Source organism: Condylura cristata, unplaced genomic scaffold, assembly GCF_000260355.1.
Source record: "Condylura cristata isolate star-nosed mole 26May11 unplaced genomic scaffold, ConCri1.0 scaffold00033, whole genome shotgun sequence".
Lineage (NCBI taxonomy): Eukaryota > Metazoa > Chordata > Mammalia > Eulipotyphla > Talpidae > Condylura > Condylura cristata.
This window is the reverse complement of record NW_004567134.1, coordinates 1,488,150-1,501,597: the sequence shown is the minus strand read 5'-3', so window position 1 is coordinate 1,501,597 and position 13,448 is coordinate 1,488,150. Positions and strand designations below refer to the sequence as shown.

Here is a 13,448-nt window from a genome sequence, read left to right as displayed (position 1 = left end):
GGGCTAGTTCAGTTCCTTACTGTCTATAGGGGGCTACCCCACAAACTCTAGGACTATTTTGGCTCAATAAATAAATGAAAAAAAAAAAAAACCGCGATAATTATAGAGAATTCATTATCATTAATCTCCAATTAGCAGCAGTGATCACATTTTTACATAGTTTCTTGTTTTAAAACCTTAAGCATTATTTAAAGTGATGCTGTTTATGTTGGAAGCCCAACTTTATGGACCGAACCCAAGAGTTTAAAATGTTTTCATTGTTAAGCTTCTCTTTTTGATTTAGATTTAAGCAAATGAAGTCTTGTTATATGCTACCAAGTTGATGAGCCTTGAAGTACATCATGGTAAGAGAAATAAACCAATCACAGATGATCAAATACTGCATGATTCCACTTATATGAGTTATCTAAATTAATAAAACTCATATAAACGTTGTTGCTGACAGTTGAGAACATAGGAAAATGGGGAGTTGCTACTCATTAGATTCAGTGTTTTATTGGTGAATATGAAAAAAATGTAAAGATCTGTACAACAGTGTGTACATAGTTAACGTTGTATCCTGCACTTAAAATTTGAGTGCACATTCTGCGTAGCCTGCAAGATGACAGCAGAGTGAAGAAGACACCAGCTCTCCTCTGATAATTCATGATAAATTCAACCGAAATGATACCAAAGACAAAAGCCTTTGATGACGAATGATTATTGAATACATCAACAACAATAGCACAACAGAAGGGGAGGGGGAAAAATTAAATCATTTCTAGTGATACTGGAGCAATGTAAGTCATGACGGGAAGGGGCAGTTGCCATCAGGAACCGCTCTACTGTTAACACACACCTACTTTGGGGATATTAAAAGCCAGAGTTTCCACTGGAGAAGAGGGTGCATAGAGTTGTGTAGAACAGAGGGTTCACCCCTGGAGAACTACAGAGACAAGGGTGCTTAACGTGTCACCCTCAAACTAGAATAGATCTGGTGGAACAACCAGATCAGATTATCTGCTCTGCATCTCCTCTTAAGAAGAGGCTATTATTTGCACACTGTGGTGGTGATATGTGAAAATATTTGCCTTACCCCCCACTAGGACCAAGACCAAGACAATACTTGAGTGCTCTTATTAATCAGAGATTGAAGCACCTAGATCATAACAAGAGACACAAGGGACTCAAAGTGAGACTCCTTGTTCAGAAAAGCAAAGAAAACAATTACTGACTTGTGACCCTCTCTCAGTTATCACCACAGACTGTTCCATCTTAGCCACAGCCTAGACATGAAGGCTGTCAGTGTTTATGATATTTGGACTAAGAGGTGGCTTTGGGAAGGGAATCACTAAATCCCCACCACACATTTGGGTATCTGCAACATTTAAAACTAGGACACTTGAACCTTTGATGCTCACGGGAGGTAGCCTTTCTGTACCCCACTTCCCTGGTTTCTTCCTACATATTACCCCTTCTTTGCACCAATAACGTGGCAGTCTGAAAAGGTATAAAGGCATCAGTCTATGAAATAATAGACGTGAAGATCTTGGGTAGAAAACCTGGATTTATACCAGATTCATGTAAGGGGGTATAAAGCCTATTTATCAAGTTAAGAAAACTCCCTAATGCAACCACAGAAACTAGAAGTGAAGCGACATAATAACATTGCAGATGCTAGAGGAAGAAAATATCTGAATGATGACTCAATCCAGCAAAACTAGAATTTGCCTGATGAGGAGTTTAAGAATTCTTTGCTTGCTGAATTAAAAACAATGGATAAGAAAACAACACATATGGAGACATGAGATTTACAAGACCTAAATATACTGTAGATAAATTTAGAAGTATAATCAAAGGCCTCAGTAGTACACAAAAGCAAGTAATGGAAAGAATCTGCAATCTTGAAGGCACAGTAGCAAGAGAACACATAAATAGAATAACAAATAGGAAAAGAAATATTTAAAAATGAAAACTGTGTGAACTCTTCGGGGAAACCTAACGAGAAATAATACCTGTATCATGGGGGTTCCAGAAGGAAAAGAGGAAGACATAGGCATAGCAAATTTGACTGAATAATTTATGAGAACTATTTAACCATCTCAATGTGGAAAATGAAGCAGATGTCCTGATCCAAGAAACCCAGAGTTCCAAACAAAGTAAACCAGAATGTTATACTCTAAGACACATTAAAATTAGTATCATACCATTAAGATTAACGTTCAAGACAAAAGAGCAAGGAACTTCACTGGAAAGCAAAAGTTAAAAATCTTTCATGCCACACATGAAAGAAATACTAATGGATTATTAATGAGAGAGAGGGGGACAGAGCTTAATAGAAATAGAACTGAAAGAAGAGAAATTGCCACAGATAATCAAGATACACAAAAGACCATAACAAATCACTATGAACAGCTGTACAACAAGAAATTCAATAGCCTTGAAGAAAAGGACAAATTTCTAGAATAAGATAGCTTACTTAAGGTAAGTTAGAAAGAAACAGAAGATTAGAATAAACCTACCACAATCAGAAATTAAAGGTGATCAAAACTCTTTCCCAAACAAAAGTTTATTATTTTCACCAAACTTTTTTTTTTATTTAAAGATTGTATCCCTCCTGTTCAAATACTGCTAAAAATCAAGAGAATATTTCCTAATACATTTAATAATGCCAACATTATCCTAATACCAATGCTAAATAAAGTCAGCATGAGAAAAGTACAGACCAATGTGCCTGATGAGTATTCATGCTACAATTTTCAACAAAATACTAGCAAATCTAGTTGAGCAGTATAGTTCAGGGATTATACATTATGATCAAGTGGGATTTATCTGAGGAGTGTAAGTGGTTAATAAACATGCCAATGTAACATATCAACAAAAGAAAAGATAAAAGTCATTGAAATATCAATGGATGCAAAGAAAGCATTTAATAAGGTTCAGTACCCACTTATGGTTGAAAAATCTATAGACACAATAGAAGGCACCTACCTCAACATATAGAGGCATCTATCACAAAACTATGACCAATGTAAGAATGGTAAAAAAACTTAAAGCTTTTCCTTTAAGATCAGGGACAAAAAAAAAAAAGGATATCCACTGCCACCACCATCTTAGTTTAATGTGTTAGAGATTTTAGCTAGAACAATCAGAGAATAGTAAACAAAAAGAATCCTTGTTGGTGAAGAAGAAATGAAGCTATTCGTATTTGCAGGTGATAAGACACTACAATATAAAAATCTAAAGCCTGGCCCTCCCTGGTGGCACAGCGGGTTAAAGCACTGCACTAAGAAGCTTAAGCCACTTCCGCATGAGTTCAATCCCCACCTGCCCAGGAGGAGGTCCACATGGTGTGGCAGACCTCTCCTGACCTGCCCTCTGCTCCCCTCAGCAGTGTACTTCGTCGATTTGCTTGTTCTGCTCTCCACTCTGTTCCTGGTGGATCCTCTCACCTTCCGCATCTCTGGCCTGTACCCCAGTTCTGTGTGAATAAATAAATAAATCTTTAAAAAAAAACTAAAGCCTTCATCAAAGTTATTAAAAAGAATAAATGAATACAGTAAAGTGACAGCTGACAAAATTAACATACAAAATGTTGCATTTTTGTATATCTGAATGAAAAGAAAAAGAAATTAAGATAATTTCATCCACAGTCACATCAAAAGACCAAATGTTAGGAATTAAGTGAAGGATATATTCAGTGGAAACTACCAGACTATTAAAAGATCATGATATACAGAAATGGAAAGATATTGCATACTCATGAATGGGGAGAATCAATATAGTTGAACTGCCTATCAAAAGGAATATATACATTTAACACATCCCCATTACAAACCCAGCAATATCCTTTTAAAAGTTGAATAAGATACCTTAAAATTCATAATGCACCATAAAAAGGTTTTATTTTACTAAAGTAACCCTGAGAAAAAAAGAAAAATAGAGATATCCCATCACCTTTCATATGCTCTAAAGCAATAGTAATTGAAACAATAGGGTGTTAGCATAAAAATAGACACAGGATCAATGGGACAGACCAGAAGTCCAGAATATATTTGTGTGTGTGTGTGTGCATAAAAAATCTCAATACTTAATTCATCATAAAGCAAAAGAGAGAGACTTCAACAAATGCTGCTAGGAGATTAGATAGCTACTTGTAAAAGAAAGAATGAAGTTGGATCATTAGCTTGAGTCTGGCACCTTAGACCACTCAGCCATCCTGACACCCAGATCATTAACTCAATACACAAAAATAAACTCTAAATGGATTAAAGTCTCAGATATACCAAACCTAGATTAACAATAGGGTACAATAATAAGACATAGAAGAAAATGTGATCCATTTTATGGCATCAATGCTAAAGATGTTTTTGGAAACTGGACTCCTACAGCAAGAGAAATAAAAGTAAAAATGAACAGTTGGAATTTTTCAAATTAAAAAGTTTTAACACAATGAAAAAATATAGATTCAGAAGACATTCTACTAACATTAGAAACTACACTTGATACAGCTGACAAGGGGTTCATATTCATGATCTACATGAGGTCCATTTGATTTTAAAGTAAAAAAAAAAAACAAGTGGGCAAAGGTCTGGACTATTGGCCAAGGAAGATTTTCAAAATGAGGATAGATGTGTGGAAAAAATTTCATCATCATTTTAAATAAGGGAAATGCAAGTCAAAAACACAATGAGATGCAATCTCATACCTGTGAGGATATCACATTTAAAAATATATGAAAAACAAATACTAGATGGGATGTAGATAAAAAGGAATCTTATCACATTAATGGTGGGGATGTAAACTGGTGTAGTCATTTTGGCAAGTGATCTGGATTTACCTTAACCTAATAGTTGAAATGCCATGTGACTCAGTATTCTCACTCTTGAAAATCTAGTCAAAGAATGTAAAACTATCAAGTCAAAAAATCATAAGCTCTATAATGTTGCAGAATTATTTACAGTGCTAAAAAATGACAACAACCCAAATGCCTACTAATATAGGAGGAATTAGGAAATAGTGTCTCTACGTGATGGATTATTACTTAGCCATAAAGAGAGATGAAATGTTACCATTCAGAGCAGACTGGAAGGTGTTCAGGGGAATTCCATGCAGAAAAACAAATCAGAATGACAAAAACAAATGCTGAACATTTATTTAAAAGGATCATTTCTTAATGTATTGAGCCCTTAGTCATAGTGTTGTGTTCATCTCTGTTTCTTAGTTTAAAAAAAATTTGTTGTTTGTAGGTTTGCCTTCCATCCTTTAAGTTTATGCTTGTCTTCATTGATAAGATGGATTTCCTAATAAACAGCAGAATATTGGACTTTGTTTTGAAATCCATTCAGCCACCCTACTTTTTAGCTAGTGAATTCAGACCTCTTATAGCCTGGTGATTTTTGAGACAGAAGTGTTATGCTATTTTGTTTGTTTTGTAGTTTGCTTTTTTTTTGACATCTTCCTTTTATGTTTTGTTTAGGTTTAATTTCCACTGTCTAATGTGTTACTTCTAATGGGTTTTTCTTGAGTGTTCTGCTGAGATTAGTATATGATGGACTATTTTTTTAGAAATATTTTATTCATTTATGCATACAGAAATGGGGTACAGGCCAGAGGTACAGGGGCAGCAAGAGGATTCACTAGAGACAGAGTGGGGAGCAGAATAGGCAGATATATTGAAATACACTGCTGAGGGGAGCAGCAGGCGGATCAGGAGAGGTCTGCTGCACCATGTGGGTCACCTCTGTGGCTGGGGATCGAACTCATGCTGCAGTGGCTGAGGTAGCTTCATAGTGCTGTGATCTAACCAGTTAGGCCACCAGCGAGGGCCCTAAATAAATTTTCTATGCCTTTGTCTTTCTCTTCTTCTGCTACCCCAATGATATGGATATTATTTATCTTAGGCTATCTAAAAGGCTCTTATGTGTCTTTCATTTTTTTTTTAATCTTTTTTTTTCTTTGTTCTATTAATTTGTTCTCCCATATTGTACTTTCAAGCTTATTTATTATAGCTCTTGGATTTTTCTGCTATTGAGGCTCTCATTTTTTAATTATTGTAGGTCCATTAATTTTAAGTCTAATCTCATATTTTCTCAGTTTCTTGTTGTTCTCTCTGTATTACATCATCCCTTTTTTTAAATTCAACAGTATTACCTAGACTTCTTCAGTTTTGCCAGATTGTCTTCTCTACAGGTTCTTTGCCCCAGCATTTGTGATATGTTTCCCTGTCTCTTCATTTTTTGTCTTTATGGGTTGTAATAAAATAAATGTTTAGGCTATTATCTTTACATCGGCACGGGTTTTGGGGGAACTGGTACTGGCCAATAGGTAGAAAGGATCCAGGGCAATAGGGCACTAGAGATCGCCTTCAGTGAGTTTCAGGTATTCAAGCTTCCTACTTTGTTACATTACCAGGATGGTAATACTTCCTGGGCCTAATTCCTGGGCCTAAATGTCTCAAGTAGTCTCATGCCACAATTTATCACCTGTTTTTGAGCACAAAGTGCATCAGGATTATGACTGAGACAGGTCTCAAGTGGGAGTGTTTACTTTTCTAGTACATAGCCTTTCCCTGGGAACGTGCACCTGTTAGAATCTAGCTGCATAAACCCTTGTTAGTGAAAGCATTCAGTTGTCTTGGCTTTGGTCTTGGGTGGGAGTAAGACAGATTTTCAAATGTCACAGCCTGAAGCTGTAGATAACAGCCTTTTCTATGAAGTGACAGAGGTGATTCAGCTGTTTGGTCTCCAGTTGTTCTGTATTTGGTACCTCAGACTTAAACCTGCACGTCTCTGGTGCCTGTATAGTTCCCAATTGTATACCTTCTGTCCTGGATACTAACTCTATGCATCCCCTTATCCAGCGTGGCGTTGGGTCTCCATTGTGAATATGTGCCCTGAATCAGCCACTCAAATGGCTCTGCAGAGTAGCACCCTCCCCTTAAATGGCACTGCCCTAGTAAGATCGCAAATACTGAATAGTCTGAAGAGCACTGCATGGGGCTCCCAGTTGTGTGTTAAATTGGAAGCCCAACCTTCAAGCTGAAACTTTTTTTATAAGCATATAGGTCTTTCTTGGAAAACCCAGGAACATTCAGGCTGCTGCTCCTGCTGTGGGCCCTGCCACATTAGCCACAGTGAGTCCACAAGAGTCCTTTAAGGACTATTTCTTAGGTCTCTGAAGCTTTGGTAGTCTATGGGCATAAACCTTGTGGATTTCAATACTAGATGTTTTGGCAGTCCATCTCTTAGGTGGAAGTCTTAAAAGTTAACACACTGTATATGGAGTTCAAATCCTTTGTTCTTCGGGGAGAACAAATGTGAACATTTTCCATGTCATTAAGTCTGTATTCTACTTAAGCACAGGCATGGTTTTAGTTTTGAAGGTTCTATTAATTTTTTACTCCTTAATTACTTAAATTCTATAGTGAAGCTCAAAGGGAAGTTTGTAATATTTTTCCAGTATTCCTCTGACACCAATACTGGAGTCATTAGATGATACTTACTTGAATTTTATTAGGGATTGGTTTAGAGAAGTTTAGTTGTTTCTTTGCAGGGTGTAAGAATCCAAGTTATTTCTGTTCTCAATATGTTGTATTTAATTTGCAGTTAGATGTTGAAAAAGCATGTTCTGAGTTTTTCATTATGCAATTTAAAATTAACTCCATATTCACATTCTCACTTTAAAATGACTTTATGATAGATCCCTCTTCTTAATATTTGTATACTGGTTCTTGAAATTATGTAGTTAATCACTGGAATCCAGAGTAAGAAAGTTATCACTCTATAAGAATTATGACTTTTATTTCTATAATGAAGAAAGTAAATGACAGCATATAAATCATTTTGAATGATAAGCTGAAATTTTATAATTAGATTAATTTGAGATTATATTTTCATGTCTTGTGGTGTAAAGGAAATGGTAATTTAATTGAAAACTATTTTCCTATATTATTGAAAAAATTTTTTACCTTTAAGCATGTCAACTGTGTGGCTTCCGTTCAACATAAGTTAAAAATGTCATGAGCACATATAGGAAGAAATAACTCAGCTGGTCTAAAAATTTAGGACACTTGTTATTAAATCTTTTGCTGTAATTCTTTTCCACTAGTGTCATTATTGTATTTGATAGACTGCATAAAGAACTTAATTTTAGTCATTCTTGTTGGAATTTTCTAAATATATCAAATCAATTGTGTTGCCCACAATCACCAACACTATATCTTAAAGTACTTATATAGATCATTAAGATATGAAATTAGAATCTAGTATAGCATATTAGATTTCTAACTGTTTACTTCCCCTTTGAACAGTTTTAAAGCAGCAGAATATAGTTGCTACAAAGATACCTTCAGATAGGCCAATAAACGTATTTTTTTAATTATGCTTTCATTTCTGATTTTGAATAAAATTCATCAGTTAGCATCATTATTAAAACAAAAGGAAAAAAAATAAGTATCTTGAAGCTGTGCTATAAAGTATGCAGTATATCTGGACAAGAAATTCTCCTTGCACTTATTACCTGTCATACTGGTCTCATGTCTTTTTATCAAACAGGCCAAACCCTGACTCCCCTACCTCTCAGAGCTTTTTATGGATGTCTATGCTTTTAATCATTATTTTTAAGATTTATTTTATTTATTTGTGTATACAAGAGCTGGGGTATAGGCCAGAGGTACAGGGTTGGGGTGGGGCTGGAGTGGGGGTGAGAGGATTCACCAGGGAACAGAACAGGCAAAATGACTGAAACACATTGCCGAGGGGAGCAGCAGGCAACACAGGTCTGCTGTGCCACATGGGTCAGTTTCCTGGCAGGGGATCAAACTTGTGCTGCAGTGGCTGCTGGTAGCTTCATAGTGCTGAGACTTAACCCCTTGTGGCACCAGGGAGGCCATGTGCCTTTAATTTTTAAGTCTTGACTCAGGTGTCATCTTACCCTTTATACCTACTTTACACATCTCACCACTCCCAGCATACACATTTTCCTATTAGAGGACACTATTTATTTCCCTGTAGCATTTATTGACACCTGAAATTATTTGTTGGTTTGCTTGTAAAATCCCCCTTCTTAATGGAAAGCTTACTTATACTTGTATCTATTTTTGTTCTTTGTTGCTTTGCTAGTACTTAACTTTCCTGCAACATATGATAGATACACAGTTAGTATCTTTTGAGAAAAAGGGTGATAGTAAGTGATGGAACAAATAAATGCCCAGTTTAAAAAACTGAATATTTACAAAAGACCAAATACCATTTGTTAAAAAGTTTTTTTTTAAAGATTAAATGAAATTTTCTTGAACAGTCTTAAGAGACTAAGTATTTCATAGGAAAGCTGAATGCTGCTATAGTACTGTTAAATCCTTAAATCTCCTTTTAATCAATTAAGGCAATTTCAGAGGACAGATGTACGATTAATAGTGTGGTAACCACAAATAGTCTTAGTCCTTTTTATTGAGAGGCAATGGCTGAGGAATTTTTCAGAGACGACTAGCCACACTTGTTTTCTCTCTGCAATAACTCAATCATGTGACTTACCACTAGATGTATTTAACAATTTTGAATTAATGTTTTGCCCAGGTACTGCTCTCTCAAACCTTTGCTACTAAAACATTAATCAAGACACAATAAGCTTTCTAATGTAAATACCTTGAAGGAGAAGATAATTCCTAAATATACAAAGAAGTAACTTGACTGTGTATGTTGCATCCTGTGATACCGCCCTCTATGTTAATATTTGATAGGGTGTTTAATTTGTGAGTTCTAAATCAAAACCAAAGCTTCTCTTTTAGGAAAATCATACATCTCTAGTATAAAGGAGCTTGTATGAATGGTACCAAAGCACTACAGCACAGTAGCTAATACTCTTGAAATGTTACACTGCCTAAAAAATAAAATAGCAAATGTAATGCTTCTTGGGATAAATTTCTTGGTGGACTTATGATATATGTAAACAATTGACTTGCTTGTATTTTATAGCTGATTATTTTACTTAAAAATCTGTACAGTTCAGTTATCATTCTCAATTCAATGGACTTTGTGAACTCTTTACCTTCATAGAGTGGGCATTTGTTTTTTTTTTAACATATTAGTATTTGTTTTGCATTGTGTTTAAAAATTGTGTTAGAAGAGGTGTGTGTTAATGCTGAGTGAATCAACTACTTTTTAATGAATCCTGAACGTGGAGCCCTTCATTCTAAAATCTTCATTTAAGAGCCTCTCTCACTTGATCACAAACCAAAGTACTCTTAATTACTGCTTTTCTAGAAGCTCAAGAAATAAACATAACCAGTTTAGATTCCCTTTTTTTTAATTTTATACTAGTTTACTTTTATATATTTTTGTGCATTTTTCTATCTCAGTTGCAATCCCCTTGGGTTTCCCATCACCAAATAGTTTAGACTTTTTATAATGAGGGAAGATGTGTATAGATGTGACACAATGCTTATTTTTCTACTCCGAAGCAAAGAATAGTAATGTGTTGAAGCCATATGCCAAAATTCCATTAGCAGAACTAGATTATTTTATGGAACTTTTAATGAAAAAGTTGAGAAACAGCAGCTTCTCCGCTTGCATGGTCAAGGGCCAGAATACAGTAATAATATACTGTAGCCAAACTTTGTTTTGGTTCTAGATGTTGCACTGTGGGATTACCACACCTGTAGAACACACTAGTAGTCACAGTCCTTTCCATGGTATGAGTTGGAAACAGCATTTGTGTTCCAAATATTATGATTGATAGTATTGATTGACTTAAGCTCAGGCCATAGCCATTTTCCATGGATCTTTGTAGAATTCCACTTGGGAGAGCCAAATCTTGAACTAATTAATTCTTACCTTTCATTGCCTATTTGACCAGGGTTACTTTTTCTCTGAACATTCTAATATGCCTCATTTCTTTACAGATTAATCTTCTTTAGCTAGGATTTTAAAATCTAGTTTCCTAAATGAGATTAGCATGATCTTATCTTTTTTAATGCTCTATTTACCTGACTTTTGAAACTTTCTTTTGAGTTAAAGATATACAAGGTATTGTCTAATAGCATTAATTTTTTTCTAAGGGTCTATAAATTATGTTTCTAATATAATTTAATTCTGAATTTTCTCTTTTTAGAGATTCCTTTTTAATTGTGATAGACTGAATGTTAGTCTGAATATTTCTGTACTCCCCAAACTCCCGTGTTGAAGTCCTGACTCTTGGTGTGGCTGTGTTTGGAGATGAGACCTCTAAGGAAGTAATTAAGGATAAATGCAGTGGTGAAAGAAGATCTTGATAAGTTTAGTATATTCTTACATGTAGAGACACCAGAAAGTTCTCTCTTTGAGCAAGAGCAAGAGAAGGATATATGAGAGAGGACAGAAAGAGAACTTTCTTCATAAAGCAAATAAACAAGAACATTGCTCTTGGATTTCTAGACTCTCAAACTGTGAGAAAATCAATTTGTTTTCCCTTATTTACAACTGTTGGTTGTTGTGTAATCCAGTGTATTCCCCCCCAACCCAAATATATTAATACATTGACCACACTGCTTTTTGTTTGTTTACATGTTTGTTTTTTTCTTGTTTGTTTGTAGCTTATTCATTTTTCTTATACATTATTTTTAAAGTTTGGGTTGCCAACTAGGACTTACTCCATAGATGGAAGGTTGTTTCAACATATGTAAATCAATACATTTAGTTTCCTGTATCAACAAAAGGAAAGATTAAAATCATGTGGTCATATCAATAGATGCCAAGAAAGCATTTAATAAGATTTGGCATCTATGTCCAAAAATAACCTCTTATAAAATTGGGGGTAGAAGAAACATTCTCAATATAGTAAAGCCCATATATGCCACATCCACAACTAGCATCATACTTAATGATGAGAAAGTGGAAACTTTTCTTCTAAGATGAGGTATGTGACTAGGATATTGACTCTCACCACTGTAATGCAGCATAGTATTGGAAGTTCTAACTAGAGCAATTAGGCAAGCAAACGGTATAAATACACCAGAAGTTAAACAAAAAGTAAAACTCTTACTCTTTGCAAATGAAACAATAAATCAGCCTAAAGTGGCAGGATACAAAATCAACATACAAAAGTCTGGTTGCATACTTATATGCAAATAATAAGCTATATGCTGGGAAACAAATTGTTCTGGGATAACTGGACAGCCAAATTGCAGACCACTCTTACACCATACACAAAAACTAATGCAAAATGGAATAAAGACTTAGATGCAAGACTGGAAAGCATAAAATAACATAGAAGACATAGAAAATGCTCTGTGACATTAACTTCAGTGATGTCTTTGGGCTGTTACCTCTAACAGCAAGGAAAACAAAGGCAAAAATAAACAAATGGGACTACATCAAACTAAAATGCTTCTATACAGTAAAGAAATTTATCACTAAAACAAAAAGATGGCCCTCCCTGGTGGCGCAGTGGGTTAAAGCACTGCACTGAGAAACTAAAGCCACTTCCGCATGAGTTCGATCCCCGCCTGCCCCGGAGGTGACCACATGGCATGGCAGACCTCTCCTGACCCGCCCGCTGCTCCCCTCAGCAGTGTACTTCATCGTTCAGCCTGTTCTGCTTCCCGCTCTGTCTCTGGTGAGTCCTCTCACCCTCCGCATCTCTAGCCTGTACCCCAGTTCTGTATGAATAAATAAAATAAAATCTTTAAAAAAACAAAAACAAAAACAAAAAGATATCCTACTGAATGGGAAAATATATTTTCACTTCATGCATCCTTCAGGGGGTTTATATACAAGACTTAAAGCTAATACAACTCATATAAAGAAAAACAAGAAACCCAATAATTTAAAAATGGGTAGAAGAGTGAAATAGCCACTTCTCCAAGGAAGACATGGAGGATGATCAACAGGCACATAAAAAAATTCAAGGTCATTTATCTTCTAGGAAATGCAGATCAAACCACAATGACATACCACCTCATACCTTTGAGGATGGCTCATCTCAAAAACAAGAAAAAGAGAGCGAAATAACAAATATTGGTGTAAGTTTGGAGAAAAAGGATCCTTGTTCACTATTGATAGGAACGTAGACTGATATAGCCACTATGGAAAATAATACAGAGTTTCCCAAAATACTAAAGATATATGATCCAGTCATCGCAATCCCAGATAACTACCTGAAGAATACAAAAGTCACTAATGACCCTTAGGTTTCCAATCATTCTTTCTCTTGGTTGTCACAGAGCCAAATTGTGTGTGTTACCTGATACTTGTAGGGTTAGTACACCCTTGGACAAACTCCTGACAGTCTAGGAAGCTGTTTTTTGTGCATGTTTTGTAATGTTGGTTGTCTTCATTTCCATCTACCATCATACTGAGCATACTGCTTTTATATCTATCTATCTATCTTTTCGGCAACATCAAAATACACTCTTTTATAATTTCTTGGCACTTAAGTGGGATGAGGAAGCGCTGGCATGTTTTAATGAATCCTGAACGTGGAGCCCTTCATTC

General features: G+C 35.5%; 1 protein-coding gene across 1 annotated transcript in view; it reads left to right on the top strand.

Annotated features, from left to right (window-relative positions):
* Positions 1–13,448, top strand: part of ZCWPW2 (zinc finger, CW type with PWWP domain 2) — an 85,302-nt gene that overhangs the window by 452 nt on the left and 71,402 nt on the right. The window lies entirely within an intron of this gene.